We start from the raw sequence: 13681 nt of genomic DNA, 5'->3' as shown, positions 1-13681 counted from the left end.
TTAGCCTTTTAGTCCCTTTAGGGAGTAGGTGAGACCTTTGAAAAAAAAAATATTTTTTTTTATAAATAAATTCCAAATTTTCAAAGGGCCAAAAGCGGCATAAAAAAACAACTGCATTCCAAATTTGGTAGAAAAGAACTGAAAGTAGAATTATTTGCAAGGCAAAATCTGTACTTGCAACTTCCCATCCTACCTTATTTTTTATCGGATTGTGCTATAAAAAATAAAATAAAATAAAAAATATAATAAACATCAATGCATGGAAACGTTCGGAGAGCGAATTTAAAGCATACAAAATACATCAAAATTCGGTATGCTTCTTAACTGTAACACCTCGAAACCATTGCATTTATTATTATTTTTTTATTATTATTATTATTTCGGGCGACTCCAGGAATCCTTAGACTCATCGAGGAAAAAATAACTTGGCAGTGGTGGGATTCGAACCCACGCCTCCGAAGAGACTGGTGCCTTAAACCAGCGCCTTAGACCGCTCGGCCACACTACCTCTATTCTGATTATTATATTACTTCCGACCTTTTTTTCAATTTTCTCTGTAGTTCTAATAAGCACTATATGAATAACAACAACAACCATAATAATAAAATCTTTAAAAGTATTTATATAATTCATACTCCAAGGCAATATTTTAAAGTAGTTCTAATTATTCGCATGACTTCCCTTACCATTTTATATACATAATTTTAACATGAATGTACTGTTAATTTTATTATTATTATTATTATTATTGTGTTTTTACATTCAACCACGCCACCATCTTACAACATGTCGAACTGTAATTATAGGATGAAGAATATACGATCAATATACACTGCTCAAAACAATTAGAGATATTTAGTTTCTGTCCGATAATTATAACCACTGGGTACTTTATACATGAATAAATATTTCCTACTTATGGATAGGGTATAATTGATGAGATATTGTTTAAATAATCGATATTTATTACAAATTTAACAAATTATACATTTTAGCGTGAAATAATTTTAACAAGAATAACAACAAGTATATCACCTAATTGTTTTGAGCAGTATACGCATGCGTATTTATTTATTTTTAAATAACGAAATAAAATTTCTGTTTAGTTTATGGGCTGGTCATGTAAGTTTGGTTAATCTCACATGACTGGGCTTCCAAAACTGAGGTAATTCATATTTGTCTAATAAGTAATATTTATTCTACAAGAACATTCTGTACTGATTCTATATTTCCGCTTACGCCATTGTGGCCACTCCTGAGTGACCACAATGGCGTTGTTTTCAAAGCGGTAATTCTGAGAAACTTAACGTAGCTGATGTGAATAGACACCAAGCTTATTTTTAACGGGCAATAACCCCACAAATGAAGACAGATACACTACTGTTTGCAGATCATCAAATAGTATTCGCTACATCAGATGATTTACAAAGATTATTAAAATCATTAAATGATATCTCAAAACAATATAATATGACAATATCTAAACAAAAAAAAAAAATACTTTCAGATACATGGGATGTGATTTATCATACGAAGAAGAAAAAGAAATAGACACTAAAATATCAAACTTTGTCAATGTAAATGACATAATAAATAATATATTTAAGCCATCCCTAGTACAAAAACACACTAGAATCAGACTATATAATGTCTTGTCAAAACCAACTCTACTAGACGGAAGCGAAACATGGATCATAAAAAAAAAAAAGATGAAACACGAATTCAAACAGCAGAAATGAAGTTCCTCAGAAAAAACAGCTGGATATACCAAGTGGGACCATAAAACAAATGAAGACATTTTGCAATCCCCGAATACAAAACCGATTAATTACTACATAAGACGGTATAAACAAAAATGGATAGAACATTTAAATTGAATGGGCAACAGCAGACTAACCGAAATATCATACAGATACAAAATAAGTGGTAAAAGAAGAATCGGAAGACCAAGAAAGAGATGGCATGAGACCGGAACAGGCCACCTGGCCTAAAATCCACATCAGGAAGAAGAAGAAGAAAGAATAATAAATAAATAAACTAAATTTGCCTGCATAAAAGAACAGTAACAAAATCTATAGACGTGCTTTTGACTTCTCATTAATTTGCCCCTAGTTTTAAAATTTTCTTATTCAAATTTAAAATCGAAATAAAATAATAATAATAATAATAAAGTATTGTTATTATTAGATTATATGGAATAATTTATTTGCTTACCAAGCCATAAAATCGACCATTATCTAATTTTTCTAAATCGTATTTAAACACGATTAATTAACACTCAAATAAGATAAGAATCATGTCACAAGCTGTCCTGCTTACTATGGTGTAGGTACAAATGCCTTAACAAGGGATTTGGCTCAACCAAGCGATAGGTAACTGATGCAATAAAAGCCACACTTAAATCATATGAATTAATCAGACAGTAAGACTATTTATCTTTTTTTTTTTTTTTTTAATATTGAAACTGAATGATTAAGTGTGGCTTTTATTGCATCAGTTACATTTCGCTTGGTTGAGCCAAATCCCTTGTTAAAGCGTTTGTACCTACACCGCATAATAAGCACGACAGCTTGTAACATGATTCTTATCTTATTTAAATGTCAATTAATCGTGTTTAAATAAGATTTAGAAATATGCCTAAAGAAAATCATTATTGTGTGCTTTTATATTATACCAGTTTTATATTAATTTGTATAGCAGAAGATGATAATGCTTGTAGAAGCAAACGGGTTATTCCCACTCTTAGCAGTCGACATTCGTGATCTGCTGCTTAGACATGTCTCCGAAAGGTGACGCAATGAATTGCTGCCAACCAACTAATAAGCATTTCCCAGAAATGTATATAACAGGAATGATGGAACAGAAGCACGTACTTCCTATTTCCCGCATACTTTGCGTATATCGCAAAGCCATTATGGTTGTCCTTGTAATAGTGCCTTGGATGGAAACGCCTTTGAATCTGAGTTCATTTAAAAAAAAAAAAAAAAAAAAGGAAAATAATTACTTTAATTTCACCATTAAAATGATTATTCGTAAATGTAACATAAATGAGAAGTATTTTATATTTTGTAGTATAAAGATTTACATGCGCGCACACCCAATTAATTAATAAAAAACGTTTTTTATGACAGTAAATATTTGCAAGAATTGTAATTCACAGAGAGCATATTGTTATATTACTACAGAAAACGTTTCATTTTAAATGAGTAACTTAAGAAAAAATAACTTGGCAGTGGTGGGATTCGAACCCACGCCTCCGAAGAGACTGGTGCCTTAAACCAGCGCCTTAGACCGCTCGGCCACACTACCTCTACTTATAATCAATCTCTAAAAGCAACTACTTATATTCTTAAATATATATGTATAGTTCCAATATAATTAAATATGGATATGTTATTTATTTATTTTTCTATTTCTTTTTATTCTCATATGTCTTATTTACTATGCAATAAATTTACATTCAGATTTATTCTCCAAAACTTCCACACGTCATTTGGCAGGTTAAATAGAAATACAACAACATGGATATCAGAATATAAATTCATTTATATACAGTACATGCTTTTCTTAAATTATTTTTATGTATCACTGAGGTTAATAGCGACTGTAATAATAACTATTTGTTCTGTATTTCAGGGCAGGTATGTCTGAAAGCATTTCAGCAAGCTATTTACAATACAGTGGGAGGCATACGAAGTTTATGTGATTGATATTTAAACGATACATATGCAAAATAAAATAACATTATTTTTAATGATATTATTTCCGAATTTATATCAATAATTTATTCTTAGTTATCTCACTAATTTTTTTTTTGAAAAAAAATGTAGAATTTAATCAAATCGAAAACGAGAATTCGCAAACGACTTAACACCACCTGTTATCGTTCTTCACTTTTCCTTTTTTTTTTTTCATTGCAGAAAAGGACTAGTTCTTTAATTTTATAACATATGACTGTAACCTCCCCATGAGATAAAATGCTGATTCTACTTTCTGACCTTGATGTTATCTTACGTTTTTATTTGCCTTGAATAGAAATTGGCCTGTCATGCGTTCGTGTTGTAATACAGATCAAAGGCTACATCGATTACGACTTCTTTCTCTCTCTCTCTCGTTTATTTCTTTAGGGTTCAAGCAGTTAACCTACTTAAAAAATGGACTTTAAGCGTTGTAAATAAATAAAAAAAAAGTTATTTTTCTTCTGTTATTATTGTAATTATTACGAACACCTCTTGAGTAATTTTGATCGATTTAATTAGAGTTCTTGTTTCGTTTATCTCTCTCAGACTTGTTCATTTGATTTATTTTTCTGTCCATTTTATTTTGTTCATGTAGCGCTAGCATAACATTTGAAAAGCCTCCAATCTTTTTACATATTCTCTGCCTAGAATCCAGGTTTCACATCCATACAGTGCAATGCTCCATATCTTGACTATTTTTTTTTTTTTTTCAATTGTAGGTTGAGGTTTCCTGTTAAAATGCTTTTCGTCTTAGAGAATTGGGCTTTTGCGTTGTTTATTCTTGATCTTATGTCTTCTCTTGTTCTGCCATCTTCTGTTATTAGGCTTCCTAAATATTTAAAGCGTTTCACTTGTTTTATTTGTTCTCCGCTGATGTCTATATGCTCTATATTGATAGGGATTTTGCCTGTAACAATGATTCTTGTCTTATCTGTGTTGATTTTCATTTTATATTTTTCAAGGTTATTATTTAGCAATTCTAGCATTGTTTTTAACGTTCTTCTGTTTTCTGCTACAAGGGCTATGTCATCAGCAAATCTCATACACATGACTTGCTCATCATTTATCTTTATGCCACTATTTATTTTATCTTTAGTTTCCTGAATGGCCTTTTCAATATATAAATTAAATAAAAGTGGTGAAAGTATACATCCTTGTCTTACTGCACTCCTGATATTTATTATTTTCTCCTTATCATTGATTTTAATCTGTCCATTTTGATTTTTGTAAATTTGATAAATTATTTTCCTATACCTCAAATCTATGCCGATATTAGTTAGACAATTTAGGAGTGTTTGCTGGTTTACTTTATCAAACGCTTTCTCAAAATCAAGGAAGCAAATGCAAGTATTTTGACTAAGGTCTAATCTTCTCTCTATTATTGTTCTCAAACAGAGTATTGCCTCTCTTGTTTTCCTTTATTCTTTCTGAATCCAAATTGATCTTCATCCAATAGACAATCTATTTTTGAATAAATTCTATTTTGAATAATTTTTAGAAGAATTTTGCTAACATGTGGGATTAAAGCTATTGTTCTAAATTGGCTGCATTTGTTTGCATTATTCTTTTTTGGCATTGGTATTATGGCTGATTTCATAAACCCTTTGGTATTTCTCCTCTATCATAGATTTGGGCTATTAATTGATAGAGTAAGGTTTTTGTCTCATCACCTAGATTTTGTAGCAGTTGTGTGTGTGTGTCCAAATATCGTAATGAAAAAAAAAAAAAAATTGAAGGCGTTTTTAACCAAAGTTAGTTGATCTCAGATAAAGGCGGAGATTCCCCCTCGAAAGACAGGTTGGCGTGAGAACACACACGAAACTCATACACGCAATACGCTTGCCTAACTGACCTTAGCTGCACCGTCCTGAATTCAGAATAACCTCGCACTGTCTGAGTTCAACACCAGTTGGAATCGAGCCAAGACGTTCGGGCGTGACTATCGACGGTAACGACGCATAGACACTTTAAATTACCAAATACTTCAGCAGTAGTGTCCATCCTATTGCCTTAAGGTGACAAATCAAATGAAACAAACAAATAAATAAAATAAAAATTAATCCCAGGAAGGAATGGCCCTATTAATAGTGTGAAGAAATAAAGCTTGTGTTACTTGTATGCTTACAGTTTGTCTCTAGAAACTACTGCACTTACAGCATTAAAAAGATTGGTTGTTTTCTTCTTTAGAGTATACCAAAGCAACCAAGATTAAGCATAGACTACATATGTCTATCAGTTGCGTGTGTTCTGTGGCTGGTTTGGTGTTTTGCTGAATGAAAAACCGGAGAACTTCGGAAGAAGGAAATCATTATGAGGAGAGGTCACCACCCAGACCGGTTTCAACCTTTTTTGAGGTCTCATCAGTGAGTAGCTAGACCTAGATGTCGTAGTTTTCGATCTTACGAGTTTTCGAGTTTCTCTTACTGGCTGAAAAACAATAAGGGATTTATCAACTTCGCCAGAAAAAAAATAGCCGTTTGGCTTTTCATCTTTTCATCATATGTTATAATATAATATATGGGCACACTTTTCTGGCATTCGTATAGTGAAGGTATGTAAGTTCTTTTCACTTAAACTTTGACATCTAGGTCTAGCTACTCACTGATGAGACCTCAAAAAAAGGTTGAAACCGGTCTGGGTGGTGACTCTCCTCCTCATAATGTAAAGCAGCATTACATCTCCTAGGAGCTGCGTGTTTTTACATTATGAGAAAATATCAAAAATAGTGAGCGAGCTTGCTCCACCTTTGCATCGAGTTGCCTTGGTGTGGCACTACCATGTGGTCACTTACGCTTGGATTCGCCGATAGTTCGTCGGCATGAAACGCTTATAGATCGTAGTTTTCGATCTTACAGTTTCGCATACTGGCTGAAAAACAATAAGGGATTTTTATCACCTTAATTTATCAACTTCGCCAGGAAAAAAATAGCCGTTTGGCTTTTCATCTTAGTTAAACTCACATTTTGTTGAAAAGATATTATCGATGTTCTTCTAGTACTAGAGAGGAACATTTATCTTCCCTGAAGGATCCAGATTGGAGGTAATAGAGTAGCTACCCATTAAAATTATTCCAGAAGTACCAAAATATTTTTTCCTTCATAATTTTAATTTGCGATATATCGTATGCTATAATACAACTGTTCATTTTTGTATTATTGTTTGCTTATTTGGAAATTGAAAGTTTCTTTTTTTGGGGGGTGGCGGCTATTTTCTTCGTTAATTGTTGTATATTATATTATATATATTTAATCTTTTTTTTTTTTTTTTTTTTTTTTTGTACGCTGATGATGTACAGGTGTTTATTTCTAACAGTAATCTGGCGTGAAAGAGGGCTGATATCATCGAAACAATCTTCTTCCAGGTGCGAAGTTGGAAGGGACTTTTTATTAGTAGAATATACGATCTCTTAAAAAAAATCGGCGGGAACGTGGGAACCGGAAGACGACTATTGTATGCTTCTGAACTTTAGAATTATCGTGTACATCCGGTGTCTAGAAAAGGGGAGAGCGAAAAATATATCGTAAGGACTTCTTTTATCTGTGGAAGGTTAGACTAGACAAACACGTGACTATTTTTTATGGTCATCCAATGCACAAGAGGTTGTTCGATATACATAATTTGTTAGTACATAGATTTTTCAACCTTGTATTAACGTATTAGTACATTCGCACCATGGAAACTTAAGGCGTCAGCACATATGTTGTGACGCTTTTTTTTCTCTCTATTTTACTATATTTTATTCTCTGGAATTCTGCAATTCATCTTGGCAAAAACCTATCGTCTGCTTAGCATACGTTTCCATGACGTTGGCTTGCAAGTGTTTTAGCAGTTTAAAAGAAAAGAAAACATGTCGTCAAGAGGCTAGAAAAATTCCTCTTCGCAGACAGGATTGGGAATTTAGGTCTTTTTCTCGGGCAGATGGCCGTGACGAAACCGCTCACTACGTTAAGGTGGATAAGTTTTTTTTTTTTTTTTTTTTGAGACATTTCAATCTAATATTGGAAGATGACTGCAGTATGAAATTTAAGTGAGCCTAGTTTCTATCCCTCACCCAATTCATGCCTTCAATGAGCATTGTACGATGGATTCAAGTTATCGTATCTCAAGTAAGAATAAAACAGGTATTATAACCTCTCATTAATTCTTAAATTAATGAGAGGTTAAAATTATTGCGGGCTTCCATAATAATTGTCTTGAAAGGGAAGTTTAGAGTTGCTTTCACTCACGACTGGACATTGATTTTATTTTCAGGCTGTCTTTTAACCTTAACCTGTGAGTAGTAGTTGTATTGCTAGAGAGTAGGCTTAGCTCCGTTAGCTTATACAGTAATCCCTCGATTCATGCGTCATTTTTTTTTTTTTCGATACCCAAATTCGATTAGTGCGCCTATATACATCTTAAAAATAAATGTTACAGATTTTTAAAATTTTGCATCTATACATTTTTATGGCTAACTATTTTAAAAAATCACTCACAAGGATGAAATAATTTAGTTACCGATTTAAAACATTTTACAAAGTTATTTTTTAATGGCATACTACACTACTTCCATGTACGCTATGTATACCAGAGTTACAAAATTTAACGCCAATATTTATGTCGTCTGCTATAGTACGCCCACAGATTCGACACCCTTCGACACTTCTGCGCATGTCACAAAAAGGAGAATCCATTCCGATAATAGGGTAATCAATCCGTCTTCTGGGATGAGCTCAATTCTTTGTTAAGAAGTAGAATAATAAAATTTATATTCTGAATATGTTTTATTGTCTTTCAGCTTCATGGTTTTCCTTTAACTGGGCCCTAAGACGTACCTTAATTCTTTTATAAAAAAATTAAGGTTCAAAAAAGAAATTTGAGGAACGAATTATACTGTTTCATTATTATGTTATCATGTAATATATATATTCGATTAGTGCGTTTTCGATTAATGCGCCTGTTTTAAAGAACGCATTAGGCGCACTAATCGAGGGATTGCTGTATAACCAAGGAAGCCAGTCAATACGGCGCCTGCGCAACAGTTACACAGATTATCTCTCTACTGTAGCTCTTTGCTTCTCTTTATAAAAACAGTAATTGGATGTTTTTCTCCCTTTATTTTTCTCACATCTTTTCAAATCTTGAAGTACAACGGTACAAATTATTATAACAAGCAATAGAACAAAAAAAAAAAAATCGTTGATATTCGAGATTATTAGAACGAAGAAGGACACATACTTTGCGGTTTGCTTATCGGTAACAACAGAAAATGGTGACGTTTCAAATGATTAATTGGTTTTTAAGAAGAACAAAGGGAAAGAGCATGAAAGAAGAAAAGTAAATTATAAGATTAGATCACAGCAGGCGCAGCAGTAACCAACATCAAGTCATCTGAATGGCATTCTCAACACGCAGAAGTCGTAAAGCAATTTAGATGTCTATGGGAACTGGAAGAGAAAAACACTTGGGACTAGGGATCTACATGGGTTTAGTCACGAACTGTTTATAGAACCCATTAGTCCAATCCCACTAGGAATGAATTAGGGACGTACCCAGGGAACAAAATTCTTCAGCGGGGACCAAAGACAAAAGAGTCAATTTAGCAGAAGGAAACATCAGTTAACGGAGAAAATCCATTTGACAAAACACCAGAAGTTGAAGGACACGTAAACAGCGAATAAAACCTGTGGAGGTAGCAAGGAAGAAGACACAAAAGGAAAAGCCAAAATAGATTTCTAAAAGGAATGACGCGAATATATAGACTCGTAAAGAATAAGTACATTTTGAATACTAATCTTCTACAAAAATGAGGAGGAAGTAAAAATACTCAGTGCAAACGGAACAGGAAAGTTAAATATTTCATTATAAGCATCATTTATTTTTATTTTATTTTATTTTTCTGTAGATTCGTTAGAATTATTTCTGATGTAAAATTATGTGGCATTAATGGTCTGTAAGATCATTACTAATAACGGAATAGTTTAGAAAACCAAACATGACAGTCATTTTTTAAGGAAAACGTTGGCCATATAAAATGGTTGAATATTTTTTGTGAGGTGTTCGGAGTGTACCGAGAATGGTCAGGCAACCAGTAAACAAACAGCCAATGGCTGCTCAGTGGTTGATGACAAGACAGTTTTTTCTTTATACGAAAGGACAAATGAGGAATGCAAGGTTCGTGTAGTGTCTAAAAGAAGAGACAATCCTTGAAAGGGTAGCACGAGATGCTGGTCTACAAAGGAACATAACAAAACACACGATGCATTAGACACTGTCTCACGAATAGGAATCAATGGATCACGTTACTCAGTCCTGTCAGGTGAAAAATTAACAACAAAAAACAGCTGTCGGTTACAGGCACAAGAACACCAAATAACGGACACTTGAGAAGCTGTAAAAAAAGTTGTCCTGACAACAGATACATATAATATCTACAGGCAATGGCGGCTCGTGGCTTGAAATCGTGGGGGTGCTGCAAGTACAGTGTATACGTGTTTGGATAAAATATCAAAATTATGGTAAAAATTAAAAAAAAAATTAAACATGAAAAAATATTGTTTATTATCGATAAAATTATACAGTTTAGTATAATTCAAAATTACTTAAAAATAAAATCTATTATCATAACCCTAATAATGTTCTAAAATAAAAACTATAACAAATGTTGTCTTTAATTGTAATGTCCAAATAAATATTTAAATAATAAATATTTTAATGTCCAAATAAATAAATAAATAATGTATTTAAAGAGACGGAGTAAACACGATAAGCACTACGAACACTCTACTACTGGCGCAAGCTGCATGTAAACAACAGTGGAACTGCGCGACGGACAGTGCCGCATTACGCTAATAGCTTGGATCTCACTATGACGTGAATGTACTTGCGCACGTAGCAATATGACACTGCGGTAAACACAGTGCTGCTAGCGTTCTTCGCCCTCCTACGCAGTGGCGTAGCTGTTACCCTCCTAAGCCCACCTTCGCCCTTCTAAGCTGTTGCCGCCTGGGGCGGTCCCTGAGTTTGTCTCCCCTCTTAATACACACCAAAAATTCTACAAAACAAAAAAGTGAAAACTACATATAGGGAAATAAATTAAAACGCTATGTTATATTTCTTGCTTTTCTGTTAGCAAAATGGTCGATGACATTAGCGAAGTCTATTTCATAGTAATGTAGGTAATTCTTAATGAATTTTATTTAGAAAAACTCCTCTCACAACTAGCAACACTTACAGCAATTGTGAAGAAAATTCGCAGTATTACAATAGTTGGAACTGAGTTCTGGAGACTTTATTTTAGAATTAACTGCAAAAGTTCAAAAAGGTTCAAAGTACCACCCGGGGCGGACCTCCCCCTCCGCAACCTCCCCCCCCCCCAAGCTACGCCACTGCTCTTAAGTGCTACAAGATGGATTTTTAATATTTTTTTTATACAAAATAAGAGAATTGCATCGGATTGTTCATGATAAAAAGCAAATATAAATAAATGAATAAATATATTTATATATCGAGAAAAATTGGGGTGCTGCAGTTCCTCAGTGCCCATGCACGAGCCGCCCCTATCAGAAAATAACAGTTCGAGAATGTCTTAATAACATATACAGGGTGTTCGGGATAAATTTGACATATTTATAATTAATTATATTTTTCCGTAAGTTACATGTATTAACACACACTTCTCTTCATTTAAAAGTTTGGACCCTTCTTCATTCATATACAAGATGTCAGAAAGGATGGATAGCTGGAACCCACCTGAATCATGGAAGAGAATAACTTGTATCATGATGATTCGTGCCCGCCATCAAAATAAGGATATTACGACTGCTGCCCAATGCTCCCTGAATACAGTAAAAACAATCAGGCATGAACTAGAGACTTGCAATGGTGACTACGAGGATGTAGCAAGAAGAAAGATCCCTAGCAGACGATCTGATTGCGTTCGTACAGCAGAATTCCTCGCAAATCTGCAGGAACAGGTGTTGAAGAACCCTGGCATTGGAATTCGGGCTTTGTTCGTGGAGTTGCTAACTGTAGTCAAGCCCTGGATAACAAGGGTAGCCAATGGTAGGCCGTATGTATGGCAGCAGGATTCGGCCCCTTGCCACACCTCTGGGAAAAGTCAAAAATGGTTGTCTGAAAATTTCTACGACTTCACCAGTCCAAATGTTTGGCCTCCAAACTCCCCAGACCTTAACCCCATGGATTATTTTGTATGGGGCGCAGTTGAAAAAGACACCAATCGCACTTCCAGTAATACAAAAGCCCAGTTAATGGATAAAATTAAAACAGTTTTTGCGGCCCTTCCCAGGGAGACTGTAGCATCAGCTTGTTCGAGGTTCCGAAGCAGAATTGAAGCTGTGATCGATGCTAATGGTGGTTATTTTGAGTAAATCTTATTGATAGTATTGTAATTAACTCTGCCTGTAATGTTTTTTTGTCAATTCATTAAATTTAATAGATACAAAGAAGATTTTCTTTTTCCTTACGAAACTGTCAAATTTATCCCGAACACCCTGTATAGCACTGTCGATGATAAATAACAGTTTAGACCATAGGTTCCCAAAGTGGGCGGTACCCCCCCCCCCCCGTGGGCGCTGAAGCCTTCTAGGGGGGGGGGCTAGAGTGGGATCAGAAGCATTTGGGGGCGTTCAGGCGGTCTAGGGGTCGATGGCTCTTTATAGAAGAAATTAATAATACATATTTAAAAATTAATTATTTTCGTGATTTTGCGATTAGATAATCATTTAAAATTTAAATATTGCATTTTAATTCATCTTATGCCCGTCTTACACGATCAATTTTTTTATCAATTTTCTATTTCAATTATTTAATCATTTGAAAATTCACCATGTCAGATAGAAATAGATGTCAATTTTCTATGTCAATGAGAAAATAGAGTATGTATATATGTGTGTATAATAGGTTATGTTTACAGTAGCAAATATATTCGTTATATTTCATTTCAAAATATATATAAAACCACTTTTCTAATTGATTTGTACAAAAATAAACCCAATTTTATATAATTGAATATTACGAGTAAAAATAATAATGGTAAGAAAGAAATAAAATCGTAAATTTTAGTTAGCCTAGTTAGTACTAACTTATATTGCTAACTAGAGGGAAAAAACAAAGCAAATATTATTCGAAACTTATTATACTGTTTTCTGTGGTTATGTTTTGTAGTGGGGGCGTTACAAAATTTAATGGGGGAGGAGAGGCGTTACAAAATTTATGTCTTGCAAAGTGGGTGGTGGGCCGAAAAAGTTTGGGAACCTATGGTTTAGACAATCATCAAGAACACTTTGGGAAAATGATTACCTGCGTCTGTTTTTTAATAGATAGATGGAAAAGCATATGCATGTTGACATTTTGATAATATTGTTAATGTTTCTTTGGGATTATCTATTCCGATTCTGACACATTTAAAAAAAAATCCATCACACTTATAATATGAATGATATCTATTGGCATGCAAATTTAGTTACTGCTGTATTTTCTAAATAGTAAATAAAATAAAATCCTAATAAAACTTTTGCTTCTTTTCTTACTGCATTTATTTCAAAATATAGTTCACATTTATTTACTTTGATTAGATTAGGTTTCTGAAAATCGCATTTTGTAGGTGAAGATTCGCATTGTATTATTTCATTATCATTTTACATATAAAAAATATATGTAATTTTACATATTAATATAAAAAAGATTAATACTAGTTTTATTTATTTGTTTATTTCGAAGTCACACCCACCCATCAGTACGCAATCTTGGGATTTCATTACTGAAGGACGCGATATGAAACAGTAAAACGACCCTGAGATCTTTGGCGTATTTCAACGAAGAACAAAGTCCAAACAGATCTATCCATTTACCAATGTTTCCTATTGCCATAACATCAAAGGAATGCATTATCACGTTGTTGACTTGACCTTCGAAGCGTTTTTTTCCACTAAGGTTTAGTG

The 13681-nt window shown here is 33.6% G+C and overlaps 2 non-coding genes across 2 annotated transcripts; both read right to left on the bottom strand.

The window, feature by feature from the left end:
• Window positions 1-426: 426 nt before the first annotated feature.
• TRNAL-AAG (transfer RNA leucine (anticodon AAG)) lies at window positions 427-508 on the bottom strand. Its single transcript has one exon. It is a non-coding gene; the product is annotated as a tRNA-Leu (tRNA).
• A 2719-nt stretch (window positions 509-3227) lies between these two features.
• On the bottom strand, window positions 3228-3309 carry TRNAL-AAG (transfer RNA leucine (anticodon AAG)). The gene has a single exon. It is a non-coding gene; the product is annotated as a tRNA-Leu (tRNA).
• Between the last annotated feature and the right edge of the window lie 10372 nt (window positions 3310-13681).

Source organism: Typopeltis vanoorti, chromosome 25 (assembly GCF_054136105.1).
Source record: "Typopeltis vanoorti isolate ZY-2024b chromosome 25, IOZ_Tvanoo_1.0, whole genome shotgun sequence".
Classification (NCBI taxonomy): Eukaryota; Metazoa; Arthropoda; class Arachnida; order Uropygi; family Thelyphonidae; genus Typopeltis; species Typopeltis vanoorti.
Note: the sequence above shows the minus strand (reverse complement) of the source record. Positions and strands in the feature narration are given on the sequence as shown.